The sequence below is a fragment of the Myxocyprinus asiaticus genome, chromosome 30, assembly GCF_019703515.2.
Source record: "Myxocyprinus asiaticus isolate MX2 ecotype Aquarium Trade chromosome 30, UBuf_Myxa_2, whole genome shotgun sequence".
NCBI classification, from domain to species: domain Eukaryota; kingdom Metazoa; phylum Chordata; class Actinopteri; order Cypriniformes; family Catostomidae; genus Myxocyprinus; species Myxocyprinus asiaticus.
Window position 1 is genome coordinate 6,575,680 of NC_059373.1, and position 21,755 is coordinate 6,597,434.

The window sequence follows — 21,755 nt, forward strand, 5'->3', positions numbered from 1 at the left end:
GGTGGTGGTTAAGGAGAGTCCCCTTTTCACTGTGTAAAGTGCTTTGAGTGTAGTGTCAGAAATATATAAGTGTAACATTCATGCAAATGTGCTGAGCCAATAAGAAGTACAGCACTAACACAATTGTTATTTAGTAGTGGTTAAAGGATAATGGTCAGTGAGGTTTTATTGATTTATCTGACAATTCTGTTAAAGTTTTAAAGTTCTTAAATCTCTTTTGAAATCTAACCACTGAATATTCTGTGCTTACCCTTACAAAAAAGTACTGTTGTGATATCATGGCTCTGAATGATTACCATATTCACATACCATGGTATTTACATGGCACTCCCAGGTACTTCAAAGAATACCATTGTGCTACCATGGTACATATTCAAAAAACATGACATTGTCATTGTACTATTGTTAGTGGGTTATTTCAAAGATTATCAAACCTATTTTTAAATGACAAGACATACAGTATATGTAAACATTCATTGACCTTATTTCAAGATATATTCCTAATAACAAACATTTGAAAGTGCCCTGTGGGCCAATGTTTTGAGTAATCAAGGTCATTGATGCAAAAAGTAGCCTACTTGTCTATTGACCTGGTAGTTAAGTGAAATCAGGTGGTCTCATTCAGTCATTTAGCAGACACTTAAAAGTGACTTACAAATGAGGAACATAAAAAGCAATTTGACATATACAGTAAATTGAGTAGCTAGAGTATTATAGAAGCTAGCACAGAAGAAAGAGACAGACAAGGGAAGTTTCAATTTTTTTTATTATTATTAAATAATTAAATTAAATATTAAGTGACTTTACTGTGTGCTCATGGAAGAGATGAGTTTTCAGCTGAAGCTCATTCCACCACAGAGGAACAGAGAAAGTGAATGATCAGGAAACTGACTTTGTGCCTCGTTGCTATAGGATCATCAGGCGCTGCTTGTTCACTGATCACAGGGAGCGATTTGGGACATAGACACGTAGGAGTGAGTTGAAGTAAGAGGATGCTGTTCCATTGGCTGTCCTGAAGGCCAGAGTCAAACTTGAATTTGATGTGGACAGCTACAAGTAGCCTGAAGAGTGAAAACAAGAGGGGGGTGATGGGAGCCCTCTTTGGTTGATTGAAAACCAGATGCACTGCTGCATTGTGGATCATCTGCAGTTTCTAAATTGTGCTAGCTAGCTTGAGGCCGGCCAACAGAGTATTGCAGTAGTCCAGTCTTGAAATGACTAGAGCTTGGACAAAGAGCAGCGCAGAATTTCAGATAGGAAAGGTACGATTTTCTTGTTTCTTTTTTCCTGATTTTACTGATTCCTTAAATTTTGTGGGTTCTACCTATAGGCCTACTGCCATAAAAACACAATGTCGGAAATTTGATCTTCACTATATCGTTCAGTTCAAGAGCCATTTTGGCCAGGTTAAAGAGGATTTCGGAGAATCTAAGAAGAACAGTTGTTGACGTTCCTAAGCCTGGAAAGTGTTTGAAAAGGATTTCTAAAGATGTTCACCTCCATCGGTCCACTGTCAACCATAAATTGAGATAATGTATTTCGAGGATCATTTCTAGGGCACACACTAGATGTTATGCATGCACAAATCCAATGCTAATTAATGCAGTACTGTTTTGCTCTTATAATTCACAGCTAACACACTACTGCCAAAAGACAGCCAGTACAATACCATACCAATGCTATTACAGATGTGTTGTAAAGCAATGCGTACCCTTGAGAAAATTCCCCAAATTGCTAAATACTGTGTGCAAAATGACAGTTATATAGAAATCTGCCTCTCAGTTGTCTGTATGTGAATTGCTAGGTATATATACTCTTTTCAGTAAATGTCATTACTGTCTGATGTTAGCTATCATCATGGTGTAATTAAATGTTTTCATATATTTGTATCAAAGAATGAAGGTTCTCTTGAAGTCTATCTGATTCCTTTCCATTATACATGGAGAGATGAGACAGGCCTTTCATGTTGATGTTGTGCCTAGTCTCTCGAAATTAAACGGATGTCACTGAAACAAAATGCCTTGAGTGTGGGAAACATCTTGAGTTAAATGTTTGTTGCTTTCATGCGATGCCATCCTTAGAGCTCCTTAGTTTGTGGCAGTCAACATCCAGGCAGCTTCTGTATAATTTGTCATTGTGCAGCTGAAGCTCCCTGCTGGAGAGCTGGTGCTTGGCCCAGATGTCGGATCCATTTGGAATTTCTTAAAATCACCGGGGGAAACCTCTTAGTGCCATGGCAACGAAACTTTGTTGATATTGAGTTGGTTTCAAGATGCAAGGGGCTTTGTTAACTGTGTAGAGTCTGTTTTCCTGTTGCATCGTTTGGAGATGCTGTCTGAAATGTGCAGAGCAGTTTTGACTGGAGTTGACACCGTGACCTTTTTAAAATTTTACAGTGCATAATGTTACCTGTTAAGGTGTTTTGGATTCGTAGTTCTGTATTCATTTCAAAAGGCTTGCAAATTAGGTTTTCACAGCAACGTAAAAGCATTTTTTTTATATTTTGGGTGCCCTTTATGCGTCAATGACGTTTTTTAAATGTTATTATTATTTTTTTTTTCCAGATTTATTGTTATTCAAAAAGACAAACATTTTATTCACACACACACACACACACACACACACACACACACACACACACACAAAAATACTTTAATCTGGAGTTCAAAGACATTTTATGATTTTTCTGGGGTAGAATATTTGTGTGGTGTAACCGATCGGAGAGACAGTACAGAAAAGTTTAATCTTGAAATTCTTTAACAAAAATAAATATTGATATTAGTAGTGCAGAAAAAAACGTATTATCATTTTGGTAACACTTTACAATAAGGTTCCATTTGTTAACATGAGTAAAATGCATTAGGTATCATGAACTAACAATGAACAATATATTTTCACAGAATTTATTTTATCTTGGTTAATGTTATCTTAAAGTACAATTGTTCGTTGTTAGTTCATAATGCATTAACTTATGTAATTGCTCTATAAGGGGTGGCATATTTCAGCAGCATATAGATTTAGATGGAGTCCCTTATATAGTCTAATTAAATCTCTTGGGTAGTTATTAAAGTGTATGTCTACCATAACTTCCATGCAAACACAAACATACACATTCAGTGAGAAGAGAAGGAAAAATTATCATCCTTGACAGCTGGCGCCTCCAAAACACATGCATCGGTGGACAATTACGGGCATTTCAGAATATAATTCTTATTTGAAACACCATATGTGTTAGTTAAGCGAGAGAGAGAGATACACATAAAATGACATTTTTTTTTTCTGTCCCAAAGCAACTAAGGCAGAGTGCTTGTTTTCTGACAATATCATTTTTCATAAACCCTCCCCTACAGGGTTATGAGAACAACGCCGACATTTTATAAATTGGCCCTTCACATGTGCACTCATTATAGCCAGATGAGAACCTCTGTTCTCTTAAATGCACAGCCTGTTCTCTTTCACTTTAAATGTACAGACATATGTATACAACTTATATATGCCCCCCACCCCCAGCTCCAAACATTTTCTAATTGCCTTCCTTCTATATATAAGTGTCAACAAATCAAAAATAGACACCACTAACAGAGCCAATTACAGCGTACAGGGTTTGATTGTTCACATCAATTAACGGAGCGGTGTGATTCCACTAAAGGGCAAAGACCTATCTGTTAACATTCCCATTCATCTCAATGGCAGTCGCTCGGCTGGCGCACACAGACCAAGAAGTGTGAGCTCTTACACACTAGAGTTTACGTTGCGTCAGAGAACGCTCTGAATGCTTGATTTCAATGGGGATAGTGCTTCGTTGGTACAGAGAGTTTAACGCAAGGGTTTGCGATAGTGACACTCCGTCATGTGACAAAATTGAAAGCATTTTAACTTGCTGCAATGCACTCTGACATAGGCATGTGTTGACCAATGATGAGAATCTCAGATCGGAACTAGTTGCACTGTGAAATAAAAAAACATGGCGGACAAATTCATACATGCGGTGTATTCACTCCCTGTCCTTTAATTCTTTTTCTCTGCCATGCTAAAAAGATTTTAAAAAGACTTGAGCAGGGGCACATTAACGCACAGGCTTGCATGGGCTGAAGCCCAGGGGCCCACAACTCCCATGGGGCCCAGCTCGTGGCATCCGCCACCCCATTTTCCCCTATCCATGTTTGTGGGAGGACCGTGTCTATACGCTTTCAGAGAGAGACACATTTGTTGACACGGAGGTGGAGCGCAACCGCGAAATGCGTCCGTGTAGCACATGTTCAACACACAACGTTTTTATGTTTACTGGTACATAGTCGAAAAGTTATATTTTAGATAGCCATCTCTGTCTGCGTTTGCTGCTTGTTTTCAAACTTAACCAGCTTCTCCCTCAAGTACACACCTTCCAAATGGACCTCTCGCATTCCCATGCATCAAACGCTCCGTCTGAGCTTTCCCTAGTGTGTAAGTGCCCTAAGGGTAGTCAGATCACTCAGCGGCCATGTTTGTACACCTCATGACAGCTATTCTCTATGTATTCAAGTACAGCTTCTACCTACTTGAATGTACCGAAATCTTCAAAACCTTTGGTCAAGATTACGAACATACAACATATTTCAAATTAGCTATAAAATCTGAAAACAATGGGATCATAAATTATGATCCTTTAGCTTAAATCGCACACATTGTTTTTATTTTTCAGGCTATTTTAGCTAATATGCATGCACATTCTGGAGTAAACTCTATCAAAAGGTGATTGGCTCTTTTAACTATAAGGTGGGACTTCTTTTCCCTCAGCTGTCAAATTTAGCAACTGTCAATGGGTTTAAGATCCATAACATTTGTTTCCAATTATCTGTTGTCCAATGTCTGTGTTTCTTTTCCCCCTCTAACCTTTTCTTTTTGTTTTTCTGTTTCAAAAGTGGCTTTTTCTTTGCAATTCTTCCCATAAGGCCTGCACCCCTGAGTCTTCTCTTTACTGTTGTACATGAAACTGGTGTTGAGCGGCTAGAATTCAATGAAGCTGTCAGCTGAGGACATGTGAGGCGTCTATTTCTCAAACTAAAGACTCTGATGTACTTATCCTCTTGATTAGTTGTACATCTGGCCTTCCACATCTCTTTCTGTCCTTGTTAGAGCCAGTTGTCCTTTGTCTTTGAAGACTGTAGTGTACACCTTTGTATGAAATCTTCAGTTTTTTGGCAATTTCAAGCATTATATAGCCTTCATTCCTTAAAACAATGATTGACTGACGAGTTTTTAGAGAAAGCTGTTTCTTTTTTGCCATTTTTGACCTAATATTGATCTTAAGACATGCCAGTCTATTGCATACTGTGGCAACTCAAAAACAAAGACAATGTTAAGCTTCATTTCATGAACCAAACAGCTTTCAGCTGTGTTTGATATAATGGCAAGTGATTTTCTAGTACGAAATTAGCAATTTAGCATGATTACTCAAGGATAAGGTGTTGGAGTGATGGCTGCTCGAAATGGGGCCTGTCTAGATTTGATCAAATATGACTTTTTTCAAATAGTGATGGTGCTGTTTTTTACATCAGTAATCTCCTGACTATACTTTGTGATCAGTTGAACGCCACCTTGGTGAATTAAAGTACCAATTTCCTTCGGAAACAGCAAAATCTGTACATTTTTCCAAACTTTTGGCCGCCAGTATATTTGTCTTTGGTCCTTTTACTGCAACTTTCAGGTACTATAACTTTTGCAAACACACACACGCACACACACACAGGCGCAAACAAATATTCATGCAGCAAACGTTTAGGTAAAACTGTCTGGCATATATCTCACTGTCAGCACCTTTATATTCACCCGGGAAACTGCCTGGGGCTCAGAGTGCTGCAGTCCTCATTCCCACATCCTCTGTTTGCACTGGGATGGTGATAGCTGAATAATTAAGAGGAATGGGCAGCTAATACTAAACTTATAGATTTGATCAAAGGTAGAAGTGAGCTGCGAGATTCAATCATACTGTCCATTTTATTATCTGCTAGTGTGTTTGATATTGTGCTTGCTAAACTCTAAAGCAGAAAAGTTTTCAGCACTGAAAATTTTCAGCACAATGCCAAAATATTGGGCAAATAACTCAAAGGTACAAAAAGTAACCAGGTGCTAAAATTACAGCAACTCCTATAGTTTTTTTATTCTTTCACTGACTGTCTGATTTGGGCTGCACAATTAATCATAAATATAATCAAGATTACAGTTAAGGCTGGTGCAATTAAAGAATCGTAAAAAAATGTCAGTAACAGAATACCCTTTAGGTTTACTCCAGTTGTGACTATTTTCTATTTATAATGTTATACTAATTTTTTTCATATTCATTGTGCACATGAATGCAATGCTGAATCATAGTTTCATCGGGCTCGGGGGTGTGCTGGGCTTCAGCCCATGTAAGCCTATGTGTTAATGTGCCCTTGCCTGAAGGTATTATTAAATCAGCTAAAATAATAATTGCACAAACTCATAAGTGGCAGTGAATGTATGGAAATCTGTGAATGATGCACGTCAGAATTCTGCAGAAATCTGCGGTTTTTCCACTAAATTCTGTATACGCAGATTCCACATGGCTATCAGAAATAGTCTTAAAGACTGAAATTAGCCAGAGACAATTTTGCCCGAGCCAGAGCAGTTGGGAGGAATTGGAACACAGAATATGGCAGATGTAGAAAAGGAACTCCTTAGAAAAGGAACGCCTTATAGGTAAAAGAGCCAATCGCCTTTCAGATACAGTCAGTCAACTTGAGAATGTGCATGCACATTAGCTGGGCCAGCCTGAAAAATAGATTTTTTTTTTTTCATGTGATCTGAGCTAAAGTAGTATGATTTATGATACCAGTGTTGTCAGTATTTACTGCTGATTTGAAATCTGTTCTTTGATCATAATCTTGTCCAAATGTTTTAGAGATTTTGGTCTTTCCCCATTCAAGTAGCTAGTCAAGTCATTTTTATTTGTATAGCGCTTTTTACAACATACATCGTTTCAAAGCAGCTTTACAGAAAAGCATGCATTAACAAAAAATGAAACTGTAATATCTATAAATTCTTAGAGTCATCATTGTGTAGTTTAATTAAATATGATTGTAAATTGTGTATAAATATATATAATTAAATGATAATTGAATTTAGAACCCCAGTGAGCAAGCCAAAGGTGACTGTGGCAAGAAACACAAAACTCCATAAGATGCTGGTTAATGGAGAAAAATAACCTTGGGAGAAACCAGGCTCCCAATGGGGGCCAGTTCCCCTCTGGATAACCAGTATGAATATAATGCCAATGTTATTTATTTATGTGCTGTGCAGGTCATGGTTTAAAATCAGTAAAGCAAGTAAGTGTTAAGTGCCAGTGTTTATACAAAGATTTTGTATGAACTATAAGATTAATGTCTAATGTCTTTGAAGTTCAGCCAGGATTAACTGCAAAAGTTCACATTGATGTATTTTTCTTTGTTAGTTGGCTGATGAAGGCTTTTGTTGGCAATTAATTGATAGTCTATGTATTCCATTTCAAGAGTGTAGTCCATCATTAGACCAAGGTGATGCAGGCAGAGATAAGTGAGGTGCATCGCATTTCAACCGGCAGGTCATTTTGGTGAGGTCTATCCGAAGTCCAAGGTTCAGGCAGTGGCATATGAAATATCCCATGTCTTATGGTTGGAGTTGGCATCAGTTCATCCTCTGAAGTCCATTGTTATAGCCTGAAGTGATGTCTGGCTGGCACCGGCTGCATTTAGTCATCATCACTCAGAGACATGTAGCAGTGGAGTCCGACACCAAGCAGGAACGGAGCTGGATCTGGACAGCTCTGGTAACCGCAGGATATGACTCCTGAGGTTGAGATGGGAAAAAAATAGAATAATATTAGCGTAGATGCCATTATATTTTTTGCAGAGGTATAGTTCATGATAAATGTTTCTGGTTCCGGCAGACCTAACTAAAGGAGCCTAATTGTGAGTTGATGGATACATTTGGTGTATTCCTGGCTAAATAGATGAGTCTTTAGTCTAGACTTAAACTTAGTGAGTGTGTCTACGTCCTGAACAGTGTTAGGGAGACTATTCCATAGTTTAGGAACCAAACGAGAAAAGGATCTACGTACCACCTTTTGTGGATTTTGGAATCTAGGAACTATTAACTGGCCAGAATTTTGCGATCTTAATGAACATGACGGAATATAGCATGGTAGAAGTTCACTTAAGTACTGTGGAGCTAGACCATTCAAAGCTTTCTACGTAGTTAACAGAATTTTAAAATGAATATGAAATTTAACAGGTAGCCAATGTAATGACGATAAAATGGGGCTAATATGATCATATTTCTTGGTTCTAGTTAGCACTTTGGCTGCTGCATTTTGAACCAATTGAAGTTTATTTATTTAACTTGCAGGACATCCTCCCAGTAATGCATTACAATAATCTAGTATGAATGCATGAATTTGTTTTTCGGCATCAGCAATAGAGAGCATGTGTTGTAACTTAGCAATATTCCTGAGGTGGAAGAATACTGTTCTTCAAACATTGGAAATTTGATTTTCAAAGGACAGATTGGATCAAGTATAACATCTAATTTCTTTGCTGTAGAAGACTATGTAACAGTACATCCATCGAGAGTCAAATTTGATTTTAGCGGCTTATTTTTAGAGGTTTTTAGTCCAGTAATTAGTACCTCTGTTTTGTCGGAATTGAGTAGAAGGACATTTCTGGCCATCCAATCTTTGATTTCATTGATACACTCTGCTAATTTGGAGAATTGTAAAAAAATATAAAAAGCATAACAGTGGAAACTTATTCCACAATTCCTTATAATATCTCCCAGGGGAAGCATATATAAGGAGAAAAGCAGAGGCCCTAAAACTGATCCCTGTGGCACTCCAGACTTTGTTTGATCTGACAAATCCTTATTTACACAGAAGTGGTAGTGTTCTGCTAAATAGGACCTAAACCATGCTAATGCAAGTCCACAAATGCCAACATAATTCTCAAGCCTATTCAAGAGAATGTCATGATCTATGGTGACGAAGGCAGCACTAAGATCTAAAAACACTAGAAGATAAATGCAGCTGCGATCAGATGATAAGAGCAAGTCATTTGTAACTCTGATAAGTAATTTATACTCTGATAAGTGCACTCTCTGTACTGTGATGGGACCTAAATCCTGGCTGAAATTGTTCATATATATTATTTCTCTGTATAAATGAACATAGTTGGGAAGACACTACATTTTCTAGTATTTTCTACATAAACGGGAGATTTGAAATCGGTCTGTAATTTGCCAATTCCCCAGGATCAAGCTGTGGCTTCATAATAAGCGATTTGATAACTGTCATTTTAAAGTTTCATGGGACATGTCCTAAGGATAGCGAGGAGTTAATAATATTAAGAAGAGGTTCTGAGATTACAGGAAATACTTCTTTTAAGAGCTTAGTTTGTATTGGATCTAACATAATGTTGTGTCTTTTGATGTTTTGATGAGTTTTGTTAGCTCTTCAGTGAAGGATTTAAGCTGCTCTTGAGGAAAATTATGAGACACTGTTTTCTGAGGTGCTGTGACTGTTGATTGCATAATTCAAATTATTTTTCTGGTGATTAAAATTTTATCAGTAAAGAAATTCATGAAGTCATTACTATTGTGCTGCGATGGAATATCTGGTTCAGTCAAGGCTTTATTCCTAACCAATTTAGCCACAGTACTGAATAAACACCTAGGATTGTTGTGGTTATTTTCTATGAGTTTGCTAAAATATGCTGACCTAGCAGCTTTTAGTACCTGTCTGTAGCTACAGACACTATCCTTCCATGCACCACAAAATACCTCTAATTTTGTATTCTTCCACTTACGCTCCATTTTCCGAGCTGCTCTCTTGAGAGCATGAGTGTGATCATTGTACCATGGTGCGGGGCTTTTTTCTTTAATTTTCTTAAATTGAAGGGGGGTGACACTATCAAGAGTGCTAGAGAAGACTGTATTTATATTTTCTGATATTACTTCAAGTTCTTCTAGTCTTTTTGGCTTACTGAGTATATGAGATAAATCTGGAAGATTATTAGTTAAGCTATCTTTAGTGGTCAAAAGAATATTTCTACCTTAATGATAGCGTGGTGTAGATTGAATAAAATTAGCTGATCACAGCATACAAGAGACGAGGTAATGATCCAAGATGTCATCGCTCTGCAGCAGAATTTCTATAGTATCAACATCAACTCTGTATGACAGAATTAAATCTAGCGTATGATTATGGTGATGAGTTGGTCCTGTCACATTTTGTCTTACTCCAAGAGAGTTGAGAATATCAATAAATGCTAATCCCAATGTGTCATTTTCATTATCTATGTGAATGTTGAAGTCACTAACAATTAAAGCTCTATCCACAGTAACTACTCGATCTGATAGAAAATGTGCAAATTCCCCAAGGAAATCAGAATACGATTCGGTTGATCTGTATACCGTAGCAAGGGCAAAAGGCGACAGAGATTTTTTGTTTGTATCTGATGGTGTCACATTAAGCATTATTGGTTCAAAAGGCTTAAACTTATATCCTGTCCTCTGAGTAATACCAAAACCTCACTGAAAATTGCAGCAACACCTCCTCCTCGACCCTTCAGATGAGGCTCATGTTTATAACAATAACCCGAGGAAGTAGATTAATTTAAAATAATATATTCATCCGGTTTAAGCCAGGTTTCAGTCAAACTGTGCATCCAAACTATGATCTGTAATAATTTTATTTACAATTAGTGCTTTGGTTGAAAGAGATCTAATGTTTAGTAACCCTACCTTTATATGATGTTTATCTTCATTTTTTTTTTTTAAAGTTTTACCTTAATCAAATGTTTTCTAAATGATTTAGTGAGGGGTTTGTGTTTGGTAGTTTGGGGAACAGACACAGTCTCTGTGTGATATATAGGTGATACAGTCCCATGTGTCGTAGTTTATGTGACCTGTGTGATATCTCAAGGCAGCTAGCAGACGTTCGGATTAGCCAGGTTGTCGGCTTCCTGACCTGGGCCCCAGTTAGTCAAATACTATGACTATTAAGAATATGAGCCAAATTACTAGAGAGGAGAGCGGCACCTTCCCTGGAGGGATGGAGTCTGTCTCACTTTAGCAGGTCAGGTCTATCCCAAAAACTCTTCCAATTGTCTATAAATCCTATGCTATTCTCCGGACACCACTCAGACATCCAACCATTCAGTGACACTGATCTACTATAAACCTCATCACCACCACGAGCAGGAAGGGAGTCAGAGCATATTACAGTGTCTGAAATCATTTTTGCAAGTTCACACACCTCTTTAACATTATCTCTAGTGATCTACGACTGGCAAAGACGGACATCATTAGTGCCGACATGAATAACAATTTTAGAAAATCTATGTTTAGCATTAACCAGCACTTGTAAATTTGATCTGATGTCAGATGCCCAAGCCCCCAAAATGCATTTAACAATAGTGGCTGGAAACTCTATTTCCACGTTCCTTACAATAGAAGCTCCTATAACAAGGGCACTTTCAACATGATTCTCAGTGGGTGCATCACTGAGTGGGGAGAATCGATTGGAAACCCTAACAGGAACAGGAGAGTGGTGTCACTTTGCTGAGCGAGTATGCCGCCGAGACGTCACCCAAACGCCCTGCTGCAGGGGCTCCAGCCAGAACCAATGTGTGTGTGTTGCTCGTTGTATTACCCGCATCCAAAACAGTATCTACTGGCTTCTCTTTCTCACTGACCTCCACTAGCATTCAGATGCGTGTCTCTAACTCATTAACCTTCTCCGTCAGCCTGACTAATTCCTTACATTTTTCACATGTAAATCCGTTACTGCTGACGAAAGAAGCTATAGTAAACATGTGGCATGCAATGCAGGAAGCAATAACATAAGCAAATGCCATGACTTACCGCAATTGTTTGTTGTTGTTGTTGTTGTTTTGGTTTTTCTTGAGCGGCGAGGGTTTGAGATCGATGAGAATCCCTCACACAATTGTTTGCTGTTGTTGTGGTGGTTCCTGATCAGCAGAGATTTGAGATTGATGCAGTAATCTGTGTAAAACACAGAGGAGAAAACGAATGCACGCAGTCGAAATGCAAGATGTAGACAAGCAGAAAAAAAAAAGGAAAAAAAGAGTACTTGTGCGCACAGTAATATACACGCAGTTGAAACAGTAGAAAAGCGGGGGGAAAAAACAGAAGCATGTGGTAAAATGGCAAAGGACAAAATTATGAATGTAGAGGAATAAGCAATGCTAGGCAGGCTAGAAAGCTAAAAAAAAAAAAAAAAAGAGATAGCAGCTGTACTTTTATGCGTTTCCAAGATGGCTACCGAATGGACTGACTTTCCTTGAAAGGGACTTTTGTTTAGCGCAATCTGCATGTTTTATGTTTGATGTGAACACAGTTCTCAGCTTGTTTTTGGATGTGTAGCTTTAATAAAGAATATGGCTTGCAGTTGCCGTAAACAAAATGTGAATTCTCTTAATCAAAATGAGTAATTTCAATTACTTTTTGAAGGGAAATGATCATCAATTTTGATATTTTCATCACATCACTAGGTATCCACATGCAGAACTGTATATTCCTTTATGTTTTTGAGTTATGTCAGCAAAATTATCTGTACTTATTACTTTTGGATGCACAGATATTCTGTACGGTTTCTCGGTTGAGAATGCTGTTCAGAAAAAGGAAATTGTTCTCCTAAGTCAGTGTAAAAGCATGCTGATCTCTCCCAAAATCATATAAGCAACACTTTCAAATAAAATCATTTTTGCCTTGTTACGTTCACAGCTGGTTAATTACCTTCTTTAGAGATCAATATTTAATTAGGAGATGTTTTTGCCCATGGGGCAGTTTTAGGTGGTCACCAATCTGAGAGGCCATTCTCTTTACATTTAATAGAATTCTAAATTCATTCATTAACTTTGTTTGGTGCCTAATATTTTACGCTTTGTTCAACAGAAAGATCTTCCTCTTCTTGCTGTGTGTCTGTTGCTTAACTGCAATGGCGAGGACATGGGTTCGATTCCCAGTGAACATGCATACCGATATATGAAGACTTATAGCGTTTGACAAATGTTTAATTGTAAATGAAAGAAATCATTGCATACATGGGAGCCTCAGACCAAACGTGTGGTCAAATACATTTTAAATGCTCCCGTGAGGGCCTAGTGATATTGTGCCATATTTTCAGCATTATGAAAATTAATTTCGCCTAACATTTATTAATGACTTCAAAGCAAGCAATTCATCCCTTAAAAGCTTCATGTTCCGATTTGAAGACAAGGCTTCAGCTAAATCTGTGAAATTGCCGCCGCTGTCTCGGTTTCTGACAGCATGCTAATGTTCAATAATAGATGTGTGAGAACCAGATCCAAACTACATTTAAATAAATTATTCAGCTGCCCCCGTTCGCCCCTTGTCTCCTGCTTTTCACAACCCCTCCTACTGCTTCCATTATGTATCACTTTTTTTTGTCAATTATGCATTGGCGACATAGGCTCTGTCGTGCAGAAACCAGCCAAATATAAGCTCTCTTATCCAACTCCACAGGGAACTGTCATTATTTTCCCTTGCTGCCACCCATTGAACGTTTTTCTCTCCCCTGCACTTATCTGAGTCCCCAAACGTGTCTAGTTGAAGCTTCAGAAAGACTTCACAATCTTTTCTTATTTCTTTTTTCCTTATGTCAATTCTCTCTCTTTTCTCCCTCCCACTTTCTCTGTCCTTTTGGTACATGGTTTTTCATTTGTTTTCCACCAGTGTACTCTACCAGGCACACCCAATGACAACAGTCGTTCACCCACACACTTATGTAGTCACTCATGTTTGTTGACTGTTTGACACATTACTTTTCTTCACGGGACAACAGTCAAGAAACACCAGGCATATTTGGTTGAAGAATTACATTGGATCATTTTCATAAAGCTCATACAGAGTAAAATAGCAACTGTATAGATTAAATATGTTTTCTTGGCAAGTTTGCAATTTGTTTTTTTTAAGTACAGTGAGGTATGTTGCAAGTTACTGACAAGTCTTAATACACCCATTTCATAGCCGATGTTGCCTGCATTTACAGTGCAGTTGAGTCCAAGGAGTCAAGATTTAGCTGACTAGCATGGTCCATTTAGCCTCTGCTGGTATATACCGTAATGGGGGGCAAAAAGCCAACATGTGTGAAATTGACATGTTGCCTCTAAAGGTTCAAGTACCCTGAAATCAACTCCATACTGCCAAATTACTGACAAGCACCATCCCCCATCAGATATTTGTGCATCAATTTGAGCATGATCACATTTCCCTCTACTGCTACTGATAATGTGTTGCCCTGTGGGAAACAGGAAGTAATGGTGTTCACATTAACAATGGTGAGCACAATTTAGAGGTTGCATTTTCACTCTAAAAATTATATATTTCCTCCACCGATGGTTAGGTTCAGGGTTGGGGTCTAGGTAAGGGGGTAGAGTAAATAAGATATGCATTTCTGTTGACTGTATTACATTTACAACTAAAAATACAACTCACTTTTGGTGCCACTGTAGCAATATGTGTAAGGAATTGCGTGATATCCCTTACAAAAAATTTTGAGTTGCTGCAAACTTGATCTCTTTCATTAGATCTCTTCCAACCAAGTTTAAGTCTTTTGAAATAATAATGCTTAATGTGACACCATCAGATATAAATAAAAAATCTCTGTCGTCTTTTGCCCTTGCTACAGTATATAGATTACCCAGGCCGTATTCTGATTTTGTTGGTGAATTTGCACATTTTCAGATCTAGTAGTTATTGTAGAAAGAGCTTTAATTGTTGGTGACTTCAACATTCACATAGATAATGAAAATGGCACACTGGGATTAGCATTTATCAATATTCTCAACTCTTTTGCAGTCAGACAAAATGTGACAGGACCAACTCATCGGCATAATCATACGCTAGATTTAATTCTGTCATATGGAGTTGATTTTGATACTACAGAAATTCTTCAGCAGAGCGATGACATCTCATATCATTACCTCGTCTCTTGTTTGCTGCGATCAGCTAATGTCACTCAATCTACACTCTATCGTTCAGGTAGAACTATTCTTTTGACCACTAAAGATAGCTTCACTAATAATCTTCCAGAATTGTCTTACTTACTCAGTAAGCCAAAAAGTCTAGAAGGACTTGATGTAATAACAGAAAATATAAATACAGTCTTCTCTAGCACTCTTGATAGTGTTGCCCTCCTTCGATTAAAGAAAATTAAAGAAAAAAGCCCTGCACCATGGTACAATGATCACACTCTGCTCTCAAGAGAGCAGCTCGGAAAATGGATCGCAAGTGGAAGAATACAAAATAAGAGGTATTTTGTGGTGCATGGAAGGACAGTGTCTGTAGCTACAGACAGGTACTAAAAGCTGCTAGGTCAGCATATTTTAGCAAACTCATAGAAAATAACCACAACAATCCTAGGTGTTTATTCAGTTCTGTGGCTAAAGTGGTTAGGAATAAAGCCTCGACTGAACCAGATATTCCGTTGCAGCACAATAGTAATGACTTCATGTATTTCTTTACTGATAAAATAGAAATCATCAGAAATAGAATTGGAATTATGCAATCAACAGTCACAGCACCTCAGAAAACAGTGTCTCATAATTTTCCTCATGAGCAACTTCAATCCTTCACTGTCATAGGTCATGAAGAGCTAACAAAACTTATCAAAGAATCAAAAGACACAACATTATCTTAGATCCAATACCAACTAAGCTCTTAAAAGAGGTATTCCCTGTAATCTCAGAACCTCTTCTTAATATTATTATCTCCTTGCACTTTTCAGGACGCAGACACACTTAATCAGTTTAAGTCTAGATTAAAGACTCATCTATTTAGCCAGGAATACACCTAATTTATCCATCAACTCACAATTAGGCTGCTTTAGTTAGGTCTGCCAGAACCAGAAACATTTCTAAGAAACATTTCTCATAATTTATAAATCTGAAATAAATCTATAAATCTGTCTCAACTTTGGGATTCATATACCGAGGTTACTAGAGCCGACCAGATCCAGCTCCGTTCCTGCTTGGTGTCAGACTCCACTGCTACGTGTCGCTGAGTGATGACGACAAAATACAGCCGGTGCTAGCCAGACATCACTTCAGTCTTTTAAGATGGACTTCAGAGGATGAACAGATGCCAACTCCAACTGTAAGACATTGGATACTTCATATACCACTGCCTGGACCTTGGACTTAGGATGGACCCCACCGAACCTCACCGAAATGACCTGCCGGTTGAACTTTGATGCACCTCATTGATCTCTGCCTGCATCACCTTTGTTTATTGATGGACTACACTGTTGAAATGGAATACATAGACTATGAATTAATTACCAACATAAGCCTTCATCAGCCAACTAACAAAGGACGATGCATCAATGTGAACTTTTGCAGTTAATCCAGGATGGATTTTAGTCCATTAGTCATTAATCTTATAGTTCATACAAAATCTTTGTTTAAACACTGACCCTTAACACTTACTTAGTTTACAAATTTTAAACAATGACTTGTACTGCACATAAATAACTAATATTGGCATTAAATTCATGCTGTTTTGCCAGAGGGGAACTGGCCCCCACAGTGAGCCTGGTTTCTCCCAAGGTTATTTTTCTCCATTAACCAACATCTTATGGAGTTTTGTGTTCCTTGCTACAGTCGCCTTCGGCTTGCTCACTGGGGTTCTAAATACAATTATTATTTAACTATTTCATTATTTATTTTTATACACAATTTACAATTACATAATGATGACTCTAAGACTTTATAGATATTACAGTTTCATTTTCTGTTAAAGCATGATTTTCTGTAAGGTTGCTTTGAAACAATGTATGTTGTGAAAAGCACTATACAAAGAGAAATTACTTGACTTGACTTGCAAATTAGCGACACATTAATTTTAACATGCAAATTGAGTTTTCCAGCAAACTCTTTATTGTTGCCAAAGGTTTGCAGCAGGTTCACCACTACCAGTGAAGAGCTGCAAACTTCTGGCAAACATTTGCAGCGCATAACAAGCTCATGTGAAAATAATGAGTGGCGAATTTGCTGCAAGTTTGTGGCAAATTTGCTAGAACTCTATATTTTTTGTAAGAGTTAATTTTGTAAAAATGTCACCACATTCACGTACTTTTTATGAGGTCAGGCTGTACAAACATGCACTCCAAGACCGATACCTTAATACAAGTAGATTATGACCCATGAAAAATACCTTATCTTAAAATTATATTTTTAGGTAATAGCGGACAACCTTGTCCCATTGTTCATCAGTGGAAGTATAGTTCATTTAAAGTATTAGTTCACCCAAAAATGAAAATTATCTCATCATGTACTCACCCTCATGCCATCCCAGATGTATATGACTTACTTTCTTCTGCTGAACACAAATTAAGATTTTGAATGGGTGCCAACATTTTGACACTCCAAAATCCACGTAAGGGCAACATAAAAGTACTCCAGACGACTCCAGTGGTTAAATCAATGTCTGCAGAAGTGATATGATAGGTGTGGGTGAGAAACAGATCAATATTCAAGTTTTTTTTTTTTTTTTTTTACAATAAATTCTCACTGCTCAATCTCCACTTCAGTTTCACTTTCTCATTCTTCTTCTTCTGTTTTTGGTGATTCACAGTCTTAATGCATATCGCCCCCTATTGGGCAGAGAGGAGAATTTATGATAAAAAATTACTTAAATATTGATCTGTTTCTCAACCACACCTATCATATCGTATCTGATCAGATGGATTCAAACACTGGAGTCGTATGGATTACTTTTATGCTCCTTTTATGTGGATTTTGGAGCTTCAAAATTGCCAAATTTTGCCAATTTTGCCAGAGCTGAAATATTCTTTTAAAAATCTTAATTTGTGTTCTGCAGAAGAAAGTCATACACATCTGGATGGCATGAGGGTGAGTAAATGTTGAGAGAATTTTAATTTTGGGGTGAACTATCCCTTTAAAGAGCAATCAGTATTTGCAGTGCCAGTTTTTTCTGAGCTCCTCTAGCAGGGCAGCATGACATACAGAGTGACATGTGAAAGGCAGCCTCGGCAGGCATAATATCAGCTTAGCCTGCCCATGTCAGTCAAATCCAGAGTCACTTTGCATGGTTTTTCCTCTGAGAGTGAGAGTCTGGATGAGGGTGGGTTTCTGCCATTTGGAAGACCAAAGTAATCTCAAAATATGAGCCTACGTAAATCACTTCTTTATGGGGTTTTGGAAACTCATCTGCCCATTTGTCCTCGTGGGCAAAAGAGCGGTTGTATATTTTGGGGTGTTGAACTGGGGGAGAACGAAAACTGGGAGAAAGAGATGGCGAGAGTAAAGGAAAGGGATAGCTAAAAGTGTAATATCATCTAATTAAAAGTCCAGCTAAGCTTTCCTCCTCTGTAGACTTAGTAAGCTAAATAAGCTTAGCTCGTAGTATTGAAACACCCTTAAGCTGATACAGCGTTCAGTGCACACTACAGTCTTAATGCCACTGTTTTGCTTGCAACATTTTTGTATATATCAATATAAAATTTACAATGTTTAAGGAATGACAGTTTCTTAGGAAAAATATGATCTTTAGTGTTGTGAACACATTACTTCCTGCTTGTCTTGTAAACGGAAGTTAGGTCACTCGGCGGCCATGTGCATAACTGCTCCAGGCAGCTATTTTCTATGGATACAAGTACAGCTCTTATTTACTTAAATGGGAAAAGACAGAAAGCAATACAATTTCTAAAATTTCAAATAAGCAATAAAATGTTACAACAATAAAAGCATCATCTATAAATCTTTTGCTCAGATCATGCAAAAAACACTTTCTCAGGCTGGTTCAGCTAATGTGCATACGTTTTCTCGAATACACTGACAGACAGTGGACCCAATTTTAAGAACGCTAAGTGCAGATCTATGCGTTAAGTCATACACACAAAGTCAATGGAATTTTTGTGCAAGCATGCGCTTAGTCTAGGTGCAAGTAGGTTTGGTGAAATCGCACGGGCAAAGCGCTAATGGGCTGGGTCAAGTGCAATTTAATTCTGAGGTTCTTCTTTGGTTATTGCACTGTTTGCATCCTATTATGTAGTTCATTCCCTGTCAAGTACCAGTGATATATAAACAAATATGGCACATTCATTAGAAGCTGGTAGTGTAAATGGACTGTATGCAATGAATTAGAAGAATAGAAATATGGACTTGCGTTCCTTTGTGCATTAACTGCGTCCTTGTTGAATTTCTGGTATACTGTATTTCTAGTGACATGCTTCTTTTAAATGCAAAGAAAATGTGATTCTTGACAGGATTTGGATGTTAGGCTGTGGTTTTTTGCACACACTTCACTTCTACTGATAGATTTTGCTTTAAAAATGTATTTATTGTAACACACAAAATATTTTACCAAAAATATTTATAAATTCAAATTACACATCAAACAATACGAAAATAAAATCAAAACAACAAAATAGTCAAAAAATCCTGTATAACCACCTCCCGTAATATCCATTTTACCCTCTCCAACTTCTTCCACCAGCCTCTTTTGCAGTGACTTAAAAACATTCTGTAACAAAAAATATAAAAACAAATTAGATCATAAATCCAATTGTAAATATAAATGTGAAAATCATAATAATTGAAAAATAAACCATGACCTCTGGAAGGTTTTACACAAATCTAAAAAATTTGTTTCATAAAACGGCTAAAACAGTGATTATAAGGGACATGATTTGAGGTTCCACTATATTTTTAGAGTTTGGTCATGAACTTTATGACCAACTGCTTGTGGAATCGCCATACTGCAAATGCAGGAACTGAGTTTAGACTGAAAACAGACGTTCTTCTGAAACGTCTTAGCGCAATGACCTATTTCTCAGGAAATTAGCAAATTGCACTTTGCATTACTTCATTAACATACAATACACCCACAGTTTGTGCGCATACACTCACAGATAGTGCAAACACGTTGTTTTACACCTACAGACAGCGAAAAGGCATCCTAGAGGAAGCGTTTTGCAGAATTGTCTCACATAGACATATTGCAGATGAGCAAACAACCTAACAAAATATGTCTTCCAGATGTGATGATTAATTAATTAAAGTTCATATATTCCAGTGTAGAGATCTAAACAGCTAAATTTTGTATGGACGAGCACCACTCAAATTTACCTCCGAAAATGTGATCATGTACTTTCTCTTCTGTTATCTTTGAGACTTTATTTGAAACAATTACTTTCAAAGGTCAGAATGTCCATGAGGCTTCATTCTTGCAAAATAATAATAAAAACAAAACCTTTGTAGTTTCCATCTTTTATCTCCAGCTTTTCTGAATGTGTCTCAAATGATAGTGCTGTATGTATTTTTGTTTATCTAGTACACATCTTATTCTAAAAGTGCAATCCGTTATTGCCACAATTGGCAGAGAGCGAGCGGCACAGCCAACAATGACAAAATGGTACATTAGTTAAACAATAGCAGCAGCATGCTTGTGAACTTTCATAATGAACACATGTTTTCAACTGCAGAGGCAGTTTCTGGAGAGCTGTGCTGTATGTATGAACTGAGCCTGTAGTGATTACGGACATGTCACACTGCATTAGAGCCATTAAGATGCAGTAGGGCAAATTATTCATCATCTTGAACCAGCTTCATATTTTCAGGCTATTCTGGGCCAACCAGCCATGGGCAAAAACCGTAGTTGAACATTTTGAGAATTTTTAAATATCATTAGTTCACTACCCAAACATGACATTCACAAATAACTAGATTTTAAAATTTTCTCAAGAAAATGTAAGTGGTCTTTGTCCGTGCAGAAGTTGCCGTCACAATGAATTAGTAATATTAGTATGAGATGGCGAAGTTCTATGAGTTAGTTCATGCAAAAACGTACGACTTCACTCCAAAAGAGAAAAATAAACAAACCAACAAACAATGCAATTACAATTGTTTCCTAAATGTAATCGTAAAACCAGGGGCGGACTGGCCATTGGGAGCACCAAGTGTTTTCCTCATGGGCAGCTGGGTAATTTGGAATGGCCCGCTGGCAAGTACCGGCCCGTCCTACAGGTGATATAGGCGGCCGTTCTGGGCTCCAACATGGCCACGCAGAACCCGAAACAGAGCAAGAATTCAATAAATTTAGTAAGGTCATAACAATACAATGGCTTTTATTTTTAAAATCATGAAATGACTTTTATTTTGAAATCGCTTACACAGTGGCATGGTTTTTGTTTAAGCATATTTACTCTGTAACTCATGGACTTATTTGACATACAAATCACAATAATGGTGACAACCAAAACAACATATTAAGGATAAGATGAGCTCTGAATAATCACAAAATGACAATTAACTGCAAATTACAACAACTACAATAACAGGAACGTAAATAATATCTGCAAACAGTAAAGCTATGAGCAGTACATAGTCATTTGCGTAATTTATTCATACTGCAGGGAGCTGACGTACAGCTTGCTGAATAATGCTCACACCTGATAAAAATGCAGAAAATAAGTCATGAAAAATATTACCTTGTGGCTATTTGAGTCTTTGAGGCTTACTTTGTTTAAAGGATAGCAGAAACAGTGCTTGTCAAAGCACTGGGCTTTTCACTTTTTCTCAAGAATAATCTGGGGAAGGAATTAAAACTGCAGATATAAAGATGAAACAAACACACATAGAGTGAAAATACTGGCAATTAATCTGCAAAATATCTGCAAAGATCTGCACTTTAAGAGGAATGTTTATTATTACTTTTACATA